The sequence below is a fragment of the Dipodomys spectabilis genome, unplaced genomic scaffold, assembly GCF_019054845.1.
Source record: "Dipodomys spectabilis isolate Male_0828 unplaced genomic scaffold, ASM1905484v1 ptg000018l, whole genome shotgun sequence".
In the NCBI taxonomy this organism is placed as follows: Eukaryota; Metazoa; Chordata; class Mammalia; order Rodentia; family Heteromyidae; genus Dipodomys; species Dipodomys spectabilis.
The window spans coordinates 12,530,095-12,543,249 of NW_024870695.1; the positions used below are offsets into that span (position 1 = coordinate 12,530,095).

At 54.2% G+C, this 13,155-nt stretch overlaps 1 protein-coding gene across 1 annotated transcript in view; it reads right to left on the reverse strand.

Annotated features, from left to right (window-relative positions):
- Rara (retinoic acid receptor alpha) overlaps window positions 1-4,832 on the reverse strand; it is a 37,544-nt gene extending 32,712 nt beyond the window's left edge. Inside the window, 1 exon segment of the mRNA XM_042673934.1 lies at window positions 4,640-4,832. The gene's annotated coding sequence lies outside the window, so the exon portion shown is untranslated.
- Between the last annotated feature and the right edge of the window lie 8,323 nt (window positions 4,833-13,155).

Here is a 13,155-nt window from a genome sequence, read left to right on the forward strand (position 1 = left end):
CTAGGGAGCCCCGAGGGACCCAGGGCATCAGAGACCACACACATTCAGCCTGAAAGGGCCCCCTAGCCAGCGCCCCCCCCCCCCAAGTCTCCCTCCCAAGTGTGGATCTTGAGGGGAGGGGCAGCTCCCTCCCCACAAGAACCAGGGGTAGCGCCTAAGGCGCCATCACCATGGTAACCAACAACAAACATCCCGGGAACCACAGTGGGACAGGAAGTAATAGCCACGTGACAGGAAGACATTTTTTTCTCTGTGGGGGGGGAGGATGATGAAAATTGCTCCCAGCTCCTAGGGAATCAGCTGTTCCCCAACATTCCTCCACCTGCAGTTGGAAGAAAGGACCACTAGCAGGGTGTCCTCCCACCACTAAAAGCAGGGTCAGTCTGTGCCGGGCCTGACAGGGCCCTCCCTCTCCACCTGCCACTCACGGTTCCCTCCTGCAGTCCCCCTCCTCTCCACTTCCTGCCGTGACTGGAGATCAGAGAACTCCCCACCGCAGCTTCCCCTTCTCAAGTCTCAATTCCTGGGCTGAAGGTTTCACTGTGGGGCAAGGCACAGAGGGAAGGGCAAGCGACTTGCAGTAGGACCCAGAGGACAGAGGCTCCAGGGGGAGGGATCAGAAGGAAGCCACTCCAAGGTAGGTGTGTATACACACAGGCACACAGTGAGTAGGTCACAGTGACATACCGCCGGATGGGCGCAATGACACACAGAGACTGCCTGACCTCAGGCAACTCCAGGGGGTGGAGGGAGGAGGAAAAAAGCCAGAGGATCCAGCCAGCGCACCCCACTTGGGCTCTGTCCTAAGCCTCTGGGTTCATTTGAGGTGTCTACTGGCTTCCAGGCAGCCAAGGTCCCAATTGCTCAGCCTGCCTCCCCCCCCCCCGACTTTGTGCTGAGGAACCCCCCTCCCTGCTCCAAGGTGCCCGTCCAGGCGAGGGCACCTTGGTTGGAGGTGGGGGGAATGGAACCTCCCTCTACCCCCTCCCCTTCTCTGCAGATGTCCCAGACTATATTTAGCCCAAACCGGGCGGCCAGCCAGACCTAGACTCCCCACTGGCCCAGCGCTGAGCTCCCAGTTTTTATGCAATTAAAATATTAACCGAGAACCACCTCCATCTACGCCCCCTAATACACACACACACACACACACACACACACACACACACACACTCCCCTTGCCGGGCCAGGACAGCAGATCAGAGAACTTGGAGGACAACCCGGTTCATAGCCAGTGATGGGGGTGGGGAACCACAGGCAGGACACAGGCATCAATGCTGAGATCGGGTTGACGCTTGGGGGAGGTGGGAAGGGGTGAGCTTTCCTAGTTCCGGCTGGAAACGAAAGTCATATCTAGTTAGGGACGGGAGTTGCCTGGCTGCAGAAATTCCACCTGTCATTTTGCAGCCCCCTCCCTGGCCAGCTCCAGTTACAGAGTTGGAGATGGCAACAGGTGCTGGCCAGGCTGGCAGCAGCCTAATCCCCCCATGGGCTCCTTGGGCTGATGAAGGTGCCTGGAGGTCCAGCAGGGGTCCTTTGGAGCAGGATGCCCTGAGGGGTGAGCAGCCCATGGCCCTCTGTAAGAGCTGGCTCTTATGTGCTGAAGGGTCTGGGGAAGCCAGAGAAAACTTAGCTCTATAATACCTATTTCATTTCCCCATGATGCCAGGCGGGCGGGCTAGAGTGTGGGAGGTCTGTCTGCCTGCCTGCCTCTCTTCCTCCTCCTTCTTTCCAAATTCCAGGAACAGGCAAGGGAGGCTCCAGTTGCAGAGAGAAGAGAGCAAGCAGGCAGTCCCAGCTGGAGGGGGGAGTGCTGGAAGGGGAGTGAAGACCAGAGCAGGAGGCAAGATCTAGACAAGCAAGAGACATCCACACCCAAGCCAGACAAGGACAGACACACCGACTACAATGCTGACAAATTCTCACACTCTGGGCCAGGTCCTACAGGCTGCCCACCCTGCAGGGCCATCCAGATACCCTCAGCCAATTCTGCCAATTCCCAGAACACTCCCTGGACACACACACAGATCTAGGCCCTGTCCCCCATCGCCCATGCCCCCACAAACCATATGGGCTCGCCAGCAGCTGGAGGGTGGAGAGGGAAGCAAAGGGGTAGACAGCAAGCCTCACAGAGGATGTGGGAGTCAGGGCTATCAGTGCCTATACCCCTTTACCAAAATTCCATCGAGACAACCCTGGTCATTTTGCCAGAGGCCCTGCCAGCTTCCCACACTCCCCAAACCACAACCACCACCACCACCACCGCAAACCAGACAGGGGCGTGGGGTACTAGGAGTGGAGATTACCCTGCTTACTTGTCACAGGGATAGGATTACCTTCCACAGATGCCCTCACCCTAGATCCCCAGGCAACGCTCCCAAACTGATCCTACAGAGGCCCCAACACACACCCCCTCCAGCTGAATCTAGGTCCTGCCCTGCTTATGCTTCCCAGAGGAGGGGGGCCTGGGCAGTGAGGCTTGTATTTAGAGGCAGGCCCCACCCTCATATTACACAGTTCAGAGAACTATCTCAGCTCTAAGAGCCTACGGTCTGAACAAAGAGTGGCTTGGGAAAAAGGTCTCAGAAGCCAGAACCCAAATGGTTTAAGAGAAGGGGAAGTCACTCGTTAGGGTCTGGGTCAATGTCCCCCAAACAGAAAACAGATCTGAAGGCCATTCAATGCCCTTTCCCCCACACTAGACAGGGTGGCAGGAACCACGTCATGGCATGTGTGGGTGACTGTGCCCTGCGGGGGAGGCCATCAGGATGGGGCTGCCTACAGCTAGCTTCCTGCCAGGCTGCTACATGGCTAGGAGTAGGAGGAGAACTAGAAAGGTGTACCAGAGTAACAGCAGGGCTGTTTACGGTCATTCCGAAAAGACAGAGATTTAGAGCTGTAGCAGGACTAAGCTGTTCCCAGCCCAGGGTCTTTCCAGAGCTGCCACTGTGTCTGTGCAGCCTCATGAGTCTCCTGGTGAAACTCCTGCAGTGCCCGCCTCGGCATTCACACCCTCAGCATCCTTATGGATCCACCCTCCTCAGCTCCCAAGGGCCTACTCCAGACTGACCCTACTGACCTCTCTGCTTCAGACCCAGACGCCCAGGCAGTAGTGGTGTCCCAGCCCCTCCCAGTGCACCATCATTCACAGCCACAAACTCCCTGACTCTACAACCGCTCCTCTTCTTCCTCCAGGAGGAAGAACCACAACTCTGTACATTCTTCCTCTTCTTCCATCCCCCTAGACTCATTTGCAGGCTCCTATCCATTCTAGCCTGGAGGTGTTTGGGGGCCTGAGCCCCAATTTCCTACCAAGAACTGAGAAGTAAGTCTTTACTGACTCACTCACTTTCCCTCAATCTTGCCCTGTGATGGCTGCAGCTAGAAGGTAGACATCCCTGAATCCCTCTTCCACTGGTGGGGGTGAAGGGGGGGGTCAAGGAGGGGTTGAAATAGCAACATTGGGTGGAGGTGGAGAAATGTACTTAGGAACAATCCCCTTAGAGAACATACACAAACACATGTACACTCAGACAGAGGGCAAAGGTGCTGCAGAAGGTAGAACTGGCACCAGGTGGGAGCAGGGAGTACCCTTCCACTGCAGTGCACTGGGCGTCCATTCCACCCAAGGCAGGATGGATGGTAAAGAAACTTCTCCAAGGCTGGGGGCCGGAGGAGGGGGTGGTCATTGATCTGACTGCCATATGAGTCAGTTGCTATCCCCAGCCCAGCGCAACTGGGGCACAGTCCCCCTTTCTCCTGGAGCAGACTTGACAGGGCAGTGCCCAGAGAGGAAAAGGGACATAGCTAGCCTCCCACCCCCCACCCCAACCCAATACACACATACACACATCTGGCTAGCAGCTTCCAAGCCTCGTGGGTGGCACTAGGTCCCAGACATCCTCAGCAAAGGGAGGTCTGCCAGTCTATTCTGTCCTCCCCTCACCCCAAAAGACTTCCACAACCCCCATGGTAATGAGATCCAGGAACATCCCACCCAAAACGGCATCGGTTCAGGCACCCAGTACTGGCGGCTCCCCTCACTCCGTCTGGGACACCAGCTGAGCGGCCCCGCCCCCCACCCCCAGCCAGCTTCCTCGGGGCGGCGGGGAGCAGGGGGCCCCCCTGGCTGATTCTCCCCCCAAACCACAGGGCGGCTCAGGTAACAGGAGGGAGGGCGGAGGGCGGGAGGAGGCCAGTCCGTTGGGCATCCGATCTCTCCCCAAACAGGTTTGAAAGTCCTTTTTTGTTTGATTTTTTTTTTTTTTTCCTTTTTGAAGAGAGAAAAGGAAGAGGAAAGCAGAGGGAGCAGGAGTTCCCAGAGGCGGATCGGCCGAGGCTGGAGCGCCGGGGACACGCGCGGCAGACGGCCGCAGACGCCTCAAGGCTGCGCGCGGAGACGCGGGGCGGCGGCGGGCGGCGGCGGGCGGCGGGCGGCGGGCGCAGACAGACGGGACTCCCCACCCGAGCGGCGGCGGCGGCGGCGGCCGGCTGGGAAGCCCAGGAAACCCCGGGTTCCGTCAGCACCGCCTGGCACCGGTCCTCGCCCGCAGCGCCTCATCCCAAGAAGCGGGGGCCGCGAGTGCCCCGAGGCGTGCGGGAACCCAGCCCGCCCCAGGATCTCCCGGGCAGAGCTTACCTCGAAGCAGGGAGGGGGGGACGGACCCCGTCCAGGTGTCTGTGGGCGAGGCGTCTGTCCTAACCCAGCGCCTGGGCGGCGGGGCCTGGCGTCAGGGGTGCGGGGGTCCCCGGAGAGGAGCCGTCCGGGGGGCCGCGGCTCAGGGGCGCGGGGCGACGGCAGCGGCCATAGCGAGTCACGTGCGGAGGCTGAAACTTTACCCGGAGCCCCAGACTAGAAGGGGGGGGCGGAGGGTACGGAGCGGGATGGGGGGGGAGGCCCCCCTCCGGAGGGCCCGCCCCGGCACGCCCACCGACCAATCATGAAGCAGGGGCGGGTCCTCGGGCTCGGCCACGCCCCTTTCTCCTTAACAGACCCTTGGAAAGGGAGAGTCTTAAAGGAGACGCTCCCAGCTGCGTGCTGGACCGTGGGAATCTGGGAGAATCCCTTCCCTCAGCACCAGAATAGGAGATTCAGAGAGGGGGGGAGGGGGGGTGAAGTTCTGTGGAAAGAATAGAAATAGGACTTCGGTGGAGAAAGGACCGCAGTGTGTGGTATCCTCCCTTCCCCCAACTACACACCCACACTCACAGGAACACCCCTCGGTCTCTCTCTCTCTCTCTCTCTCTCTCTCTCTCTCTCTCTCTCTCTCTCTCTCTCTCCACACACACACACACACACACACACACACCACTACCACCGTCATCACCACCACACCTAAACCTGAGACGAGACGAGGTGGTGTAACACGGAAACGCGGAAGTAAACGGAATGCAGTGACTCCTGCCCCAGCTGTCAAATCCTTGACTCTCATTATTAAAATCCTCCAGGGACCAGATGACATCCAGAGCTTTGTGACCTTGAGCAATTCACTTCCCTTCTCTGGATCTTAATTTTCTAATGTTAAGAAAAAAAAAGCACGAGTAGATCCTCCCCAAACACCAAACGCCTCTCCAGATCCAATGAGTCGAAGGAACTCTAACCCAATCTAACCAACCCACCAACCCCCACCCACTCACACACCCCACTCCAAAAAGGTAGCTCTGGGATCTTCCAGCAGGGGCACCTGAGGAGCACCCCTCCATACTAGAAAGACTTCTCCAACTCAAACGTCTCTCCTCGCCAAGGCTAGAGGAGCCAGGAAAGCTTTCATTCATGTTGTAGCTGGACAGGATCTGAATCACTCCATCTACAGACCCCAGTCCGCCAACACAGCCATGAGTCCTCTCCCCAGCCTGCTGTTCTGTTTGGGAGGCTCAGGACTCCACTGCTAGCTGCCACTGTGGGGCAGATGGGCGGATTCATCATGATACAGCCCCTTCTCTGAGTTCCCCAGGCAGAAAAAGTGGCCACAAGTAAGTGGCCACAAGTGTCCCCACAGGACTTCCCGCTGGAAAGGGAAGTGCCACACTCCCAGGCCTCCACCCCAGTAAAGAGAGGCTCAGCCAGACCCACGGCAGAGTCGGGTCCTACTGCCCTTGCTTTTACAGGCCAGGACCAAAGGCCCCGGAGCCGGCGCCAGGTCCATAGTTTGCAGAGATGAGTCTAGAATTTAAGTCTCTGATTGTCTTTTTGGCTTTAGCCCCCAGCCTTGGAAGGTAGCCCAAGGCCGAGTTCGCGGGATGTTCTGCCCTGAGGTCTGACACAAGGGGAAATTGCCAGGCCCGTGAAGGGGTACAACGCTTCCCCAAACCCCTTCCCTCCCCGCTGGGCCAGAGCTGTCTCCCCCTCCAGTCTGGATTTCCGTCTGCCGGTGCGAACTGCCTGCCCAGCCCCTCCCGCCCTGTCCCGTCCAGATCCATCCGCAAACATGCGCTCAGCAGGCTGGAATGCGCCAATGGCTCCCAGATGTGAACGCTGATGCTTAACCCCTTCCCCCCCAGTGGTCCCCCAAGGGCTTTTCAGCCTAAGCCCTACCACAGTAGAGGCCCCACCCTAGTGAGCAACTAACCTAGGGCCCTGGCCCACCAGGCTACCTCTAGTCCCCACTAGTCTCTCTTTCTAGCCTAGATTCTACCAGCTGAGGCCAGCACGGAAAATGTCTTTGTTTAGAAAAAAGAAAAAAAACCCTCTACTCCACTGTCTACCACATACACCTGCCAGCAAATAGATTCCTGGCTTTTGTTTGTTTTTGTGTGTCAGCACTAGAGCTGGAACTCAGGGCCTAGGCAGGGTCCATTAGTTTTTTTACTCAAGGCTAACATTCTACTACTTGAGCCATAGCTCTACTTTCAGCCTTTTGGTGATTAACTGGAGATAAGAAAGAGTCTCATGGAATTTCCTACCTGGGCTGGCTTTGAACTACGATCCTCAGATCACAGTCTTCTAAGTAGCTAGGATTACAGGCATGAGCCACCAGCACTGGCTAGCACATAGATTCAGTTATAGCCAGACTCCTGGACTCGATGTCGTTCTAGTACAAATGCATACTATTCACACACACATTCAGTGTACCTAGTGTGTTACAACCCCCAAGACATATTTATGCATACCCAGCACAGACATGGCACACAAGTAAGGGCATGAAGCAAGGGTGAGGCACACTTCTGAGCAGAGCATTAGGCCCATGTGTACAAGAGTAAAAGAAATGGATGCACACACAAATCCACCTCCCACAGGGTGGCAGACAAGCACCTTGTGTATACACCTACATATTACACACCATTGGGGAGCTCCCTTCTTACCCCAGGCACCCAATACCACCTGTCCAAAGTCCAGACCTTCTCAAGCTTAACTCCAAGAAGCAAGAACCGGCCCTAGGTGGTAGTGCAGGGGGTGGGGGAGGGGGGGAGCCATGCAGAAGTCTTCAATCTACAGCAACAGCTGAACTCCAGCTGTGCTGGCCTCACAATCCAGTTTCCATTCTCATATGCCAGAGACCCTGATGCAGGAGAAGAGAGTACTCAGGGAAGACACAGTAAGAGAATAAAAGGTGAGAAGAGCCACAGACCCTGGGGTGCCTTGCTCTGTGTGAAAGATACTCCTATCCTCTCTTCACAGGAGAAGTTGGGAAGGAACAAGCCACTGGGTTCCCAAAAGAAGGATCCCTCTTTTATAATACAGGAAGCTGCTAGAGAGCACAACTCTGCACAAGTCAGTGACAGCACTCAGTCGTCAACAAAGATAGATGATAGCCTAGGAGAGCCTACACTTAGAACAAATAATGTCTCCCTCTCATAGCCTGCCTGTGGGAACTCCTAAAGAACAGCATTAAAGCTGGGCACTGGTAGCTCATGAATGTAATCCTAGCTACTTGGGAAGCTGAGATATGAACATTGCAGCTCAAAGCCAGTCCAGGCAGGAAAGTCCTTGAAACTCTGATCTCTAGTTAACCACCAAAAAGCCAGAAGTGGAACTGTGGCTCAAGTAGTAGAGAACCAGCCTTGAGTGAAAAGCTAAGGGACACGGGCTGGGAATGTGGCTTAGTGGTAGAGTGCTAGCCTTGTGCAAAAGAAGCTCAGGAACAGTGCCCAGGCCCTGAGTTCAAGCCCTAGAACCGGCAATAAATTAAAAAAAAAAAAAAGTTGGGCATTGGTGGCTCATGCCTGTAATCCTAGCTACTCAGGAGGCTGAGATCTGAGGATCTCCATTCAAAGCCAACCTTGGCAGCAAAGTCTGTGAGACTCTTATCTCCAATTAACCACCAGAAAACCAGAAGTGACACTGTGGCTCAAGTGGTAGAGCACTAGCTTTGAGCTGAAGATCTCAGGGATAGCACCCAGGCCCAGAGTTCAAGCTCCACAACCGACAAAAAAAAAAAAAAAAGCTAAGGGACAGCATTCATGCCCTAAGTTCAAGGTTCAATACTGGTACACAATGGGTTAAAAAAAAAAAAGAATAGTATTAAACAGGGCATAGTTCAGCATGCCTGTAATCTTAGCACTCAGGAGGGTAAGGTAGGAAGATGGAGGGTTAGAGAACAGTTTGGGCTACATAGTAAGACCTTGCCTAAAAAAAAGCTCATAAGGCACAGGTGGCTCATGCCTCTAATCCTAACTACTCAGGAAGCTGAGATCTAAGATTTGAGGATCTCAATTCAATGCTAGCCTGGGCAGGAAAGTCTATAAAACTTTTTTTTTCTTTTTTTTTTCTTTCTTTCAGCACCCAGCTTTGTGAGACTCTGATCCCCAATAAACTACCAAAAAGCCAGAAGTGGAACTGTAGCTCAAGTGGTAAAATGCTAGCCTTGAGCAGAAGCTCAGGGACAGTGTGGCCAGGCCTTGAGTTCAAGCTCCAGGACAGGGAAGGAGGGAGGGGAGGATTAACTAGAGTATGAAGAAGGGGCTAGGAAACAGCTGTTACACACACACACACACACACACACACACACACACACACACACACACACCGCCCCCAAGACCACTTGGAGGCAGGCTGGGTTGGGAGACCTCTGGAATCTCAACTGATTCTTCCTCCTTATCCTCCCAGTTCATCAGAACAGAACAGGAGCTCCCGCCACAAGTGTGTACCATGGGTCCACTCCATGGAATTCTCATCCAGAAGGATCAGGGTTCTTGTTTCCATTGTACAGAATAGTAAACTGAGGCCAAAAAGTCAATGCCTTGCCAAGTTGTACAGTTGTCAATAACAGAGCAGGGATTCAAACACAGTCCTCTCCTTCTCCATTTACTCTAACCCAAACATACAAACACACAAGACAGAGGCATCATCCTGACCTGGCTCTGCAGGTTTTATGGGTGGGGCTGGGACATGCCAGAGAGATCAGAGAAAGTACTGGGGGCTACATACATAACCCTCTACTCCCACCCCAAGCATGGTGCCCACCTGCCTAGCAGGCATGGCTGGGTGACTCAGCCGCATCCGGGGGAGATGCCAGGGCAGTGACTCACCTACCGAGAAGAGCTGAGTCTGGCACTTTGCCAGCCTTAGGACAGAAGCGACTTAGTCACCACCCTGGGACTGCACTGCCTGGCAGGCATGGCCCAGTGATCAGGGACAGGGGCAAGCTGTGCCCTCTTTGGCTACGTGTGCCCCCTAGTGAAGACAGGGCTCAGACTCCTAGAGTGAACCTGAACTATGCCTGTCCCTGCCCCTTTACTACTGCTCCCATCAGGCCAGGCCCCACCCCAGTGCCAACAAGTTTCCTGCGACCCCTGGGCTTCTCTGCCTCCTTGTAGCCTAGCCCCTGCCCATCATTCACCACCCACTCTACCTGCTCCACCTCTTCCTGCCACCCAAGTTGTACCCAGGCTGTGAGTCTCCTTTAACATGTCCTGGCAACACCCCTACCCTCATGGCCCCTCTTCTCCCCTTCCCTCCCCCAAATGCACTCACACACTTCTGCCAGCAGCTGCTGAAGCTGTTGAGCAGGAGGGAAATCAGGAAGGTGGGGTGCAGGGATTGAGTTACCAGAGCTGATGGGGTGGGCTGTCACCCAATCCTTCCTCTAGCTAGTCTCCCTCCCACCGCCCATCTCCCTCTCCCACCTGCCTCCCTCCCCACCCCTGGCTGGCAGCCTACTGCCCTTTGAGCCCCTCCACCCCCACTCCACCCAGACTAGGAAATAAATGTTCAAGACTATTTGTCATGCTTATGACCAGCCCAGTATATAAGAGATTGAAAGAGACAGAGACAGACAGAAAGAGTAATTCCTGTGCTCAATGCTCTGTCCACAACCACTACCACTAGGGAGAGGTGTGTGTGTGTGTGTGTGTGTGTGTGTGTGTGTGTGTGTGTGTGTGTGTGTGTGTGTGTGTGTGTGTGTGTGTGTGTGTGTGTGTGTGTGTGTGTGTGTGTGTGTGTGTGTGTGTGTGTGTGTGTGTCTATGTAGATGAAGGGACTGAGTAACTCCACAAGTCCCAGTGGAGTTGGTGGGGCCCAAGGGGAGTTGACAGACTGAACAGCCTCAATCCATTTGCACTATTGATTTCTCACACACTGCAGCAGGCCTGATGTGGGGGGGGGGGGGGTGGAGAGAGGGGAGCCCATGATAAATCAGCCCCTCCCCCCCCAGAGACTGAGAAACTGGGTGGAGAGGGGAGGGGCTCCTGTACCATAATTTGTGACCCACTGAGAGCTGCTTGGGAGGGGGTGGGCAGCAGAGGAACAGGAGAAGCTGAGTGGCAGGAGGCACGGTAGGGGAAAGGGTGTTGGATTAAGGCCTGTCTGGAACATCTTATCCCAGCTGGATTTGAAGCTAATTTGAAGAAAGAAGGTGGAGACGGATGCATCACATCTGGCTACATAGGACCAGCCAGTGGGCACTGGTCTCTTCTTAGACCAAGAGTGGCTTTCTCTGTGGCTAAGTGTACTGTAATGACCCTCAGGGAGAGAGAGGACCACCAAATTCCCCACCGAGGTTTCTCCCCACATACTGGTTCCTGCCTCCAGGTCTCAAAGGAGAACTATTCTCCCCGACTATTCAGCCCTGCTCCTTTCCTTCATTGGGGTCTGGGGATAGCAAATAGCCACTATGACCCGTGGGTCCTGGATATGGAAGGAAGGGGATCACAAGGGGCTCAGGAGCCAAAAATGGTGGTTCACACTTTTTTTTTTTTGATCCTGGGGCTTGAACTCAGAGCCTGTGCGCTGTCCCTCAGCTGCTGTTTTGCTCAAGACTAGTGCTCTACCACTGAGAGCCACAGCTCCACTTCCAGTTTTCTGGTAGTTAACTGGTAAAAGTCTCACAGATTTACCTGCCCAGGCTGACCTTGAACCAAGATCCTCAGATCTCAGCCTCCTGAATAGTAGGATTACAAGCATGAGCCATCAGCACCCAGACTGGTGGTTCACATCTTTAATCTTGTGGAGATCAGAAAGATCTCTGTTTAAGACTAGGTGAGTGACAAAGTTCTTGAGATCTCATCTCAACCAATAAAAAGCTGGGCATGGTGGTACAAGCCTATTATTGCTAGCTACACAGTAAGCATAAATAGGACAATCTCAACCTAGGCCAGTCTGGACATAAACACAAGACCCTATTCAAAAAATTAACTACAGTGAGCCCATCATAATCCTAGTTACTCAGGAGGCTGAGATCTGAGAATCTCAGTTCAAAGCCAGCCCAGGAAAGAAAGTTGGTGAGATTTATCTACAATCAATCACCAAAAAAAGCCTGAAGTGAAACTGTGGCTCAAGTGATAGGGTACTAGCCTTGAACAAAAAGCTCACCAGGTGCCGTGGCTCACGCCTGTAATCCTAGATACTCAGGAGGCTGAGATCTGAGGATCCAGGGTTCAAAGCCAGCCTGTGCAGGAAAGACTGTGAAACTCTTATCTCCAAGAAACCACCAGAAAACCAGAAGTGGAGCTGTAGCTCAAGTGGTAGAGCACTAGCCTTGAGCTGAAGAGCTGAAGAACACTGCTCAGGCCCAGAGTTCAAGGCCCAGGACTGACAAAAAAAAAAAAAAAAAAAGCTCAAAGACAGTGCTCAGGCCCTTCAAGCCCCAGGAAGGCACCAAAATACATACATACAATAATAACTAAGGCAAAAAGAGCTTAAGGTATAGCTCAAGTAGTTGAAGCCTGCCCCTCCAAGGGCAAAGCCCTCAACAGAAAACCCCAGTATCATCAAAACAAACAAAAATGCTAAGGGTCCTGGGGCTGGGAATGTGGCTTAATGGTAGAGTTTTTGCCTAGCATGCATGAAGCCCAGAGTTCTATTCTTCAGTACCACATAAACAGAAAAAGCCAGAAGTGGTGCTGTAGCCCAAGTGGTAGAGTGCTAGCCTTGAGTAAAAAGAATCTCATGGACAGTGCCCAGGCCCTAAGTTCAAGCCCTAGAACTGGCAAAAAAAAAAAAAAAAAGTCAAGGGCTCTGAAGATTCTGGAGACCTGCCTTCTTGTCCTCCATCTGCCCCTAGCTCACACTGCAATTGTGGACAAATGCATGGCTCTCTCTGGGTCTCTAAAATCAGGCAGGTGGACAAGATGTCCCTTCTGTAAGGTGTCTCTGAACCTCGGAGCTTGCCAGCCTGTGACTGGACTGGAACCTATCCAGCACCTCCTCCATTCACACCAGTGGCCACAGGCCACCCAAACAAACCCCAACTTCAACCTCCTTCCAGCCTGGACTTTGACTCTCTCCACATGATGGAGACTTATAAACAAACCAAGCCAGGGTTTATGGAGGCCCTGCACAAACAGGCAGAGAGGGAAACAGGCTGTGTGTGCCTGGCCACAGGCCCTCCTTGCTGCAGGAGGGGAGAAGCACCAGGAGCTGGGATAAGGGACAGTGACCAGAGAAGAGCCATGCAAGGAGCCTAGGTCAAGGTCCCAATGCAGCCAGTGACCAGCTGAGGGTCCTAGGGTGAGCCATGTCCAACTTCTAGGCCTCAATTTCCCCCTGAATGACAAGAAGGGGCTGTCTGAGGCGCTGTCCAGCTCTGAGTGAATTTGGACAGAGAGCCTTTGGTTGGGGGGGAGGGGGTCCCAGGACTCCTGCACCCAGGGTAGCCTATCTACCTGGTCTGGTTCCTATCAGCAAGGTCCTATCCCTGCCCATCATGCCTCTATCTGCCACCTCTCCCCCCTACCTTACTTCTCTGCCACCTCTCATCCCTTCCTTACTTCTCTGCT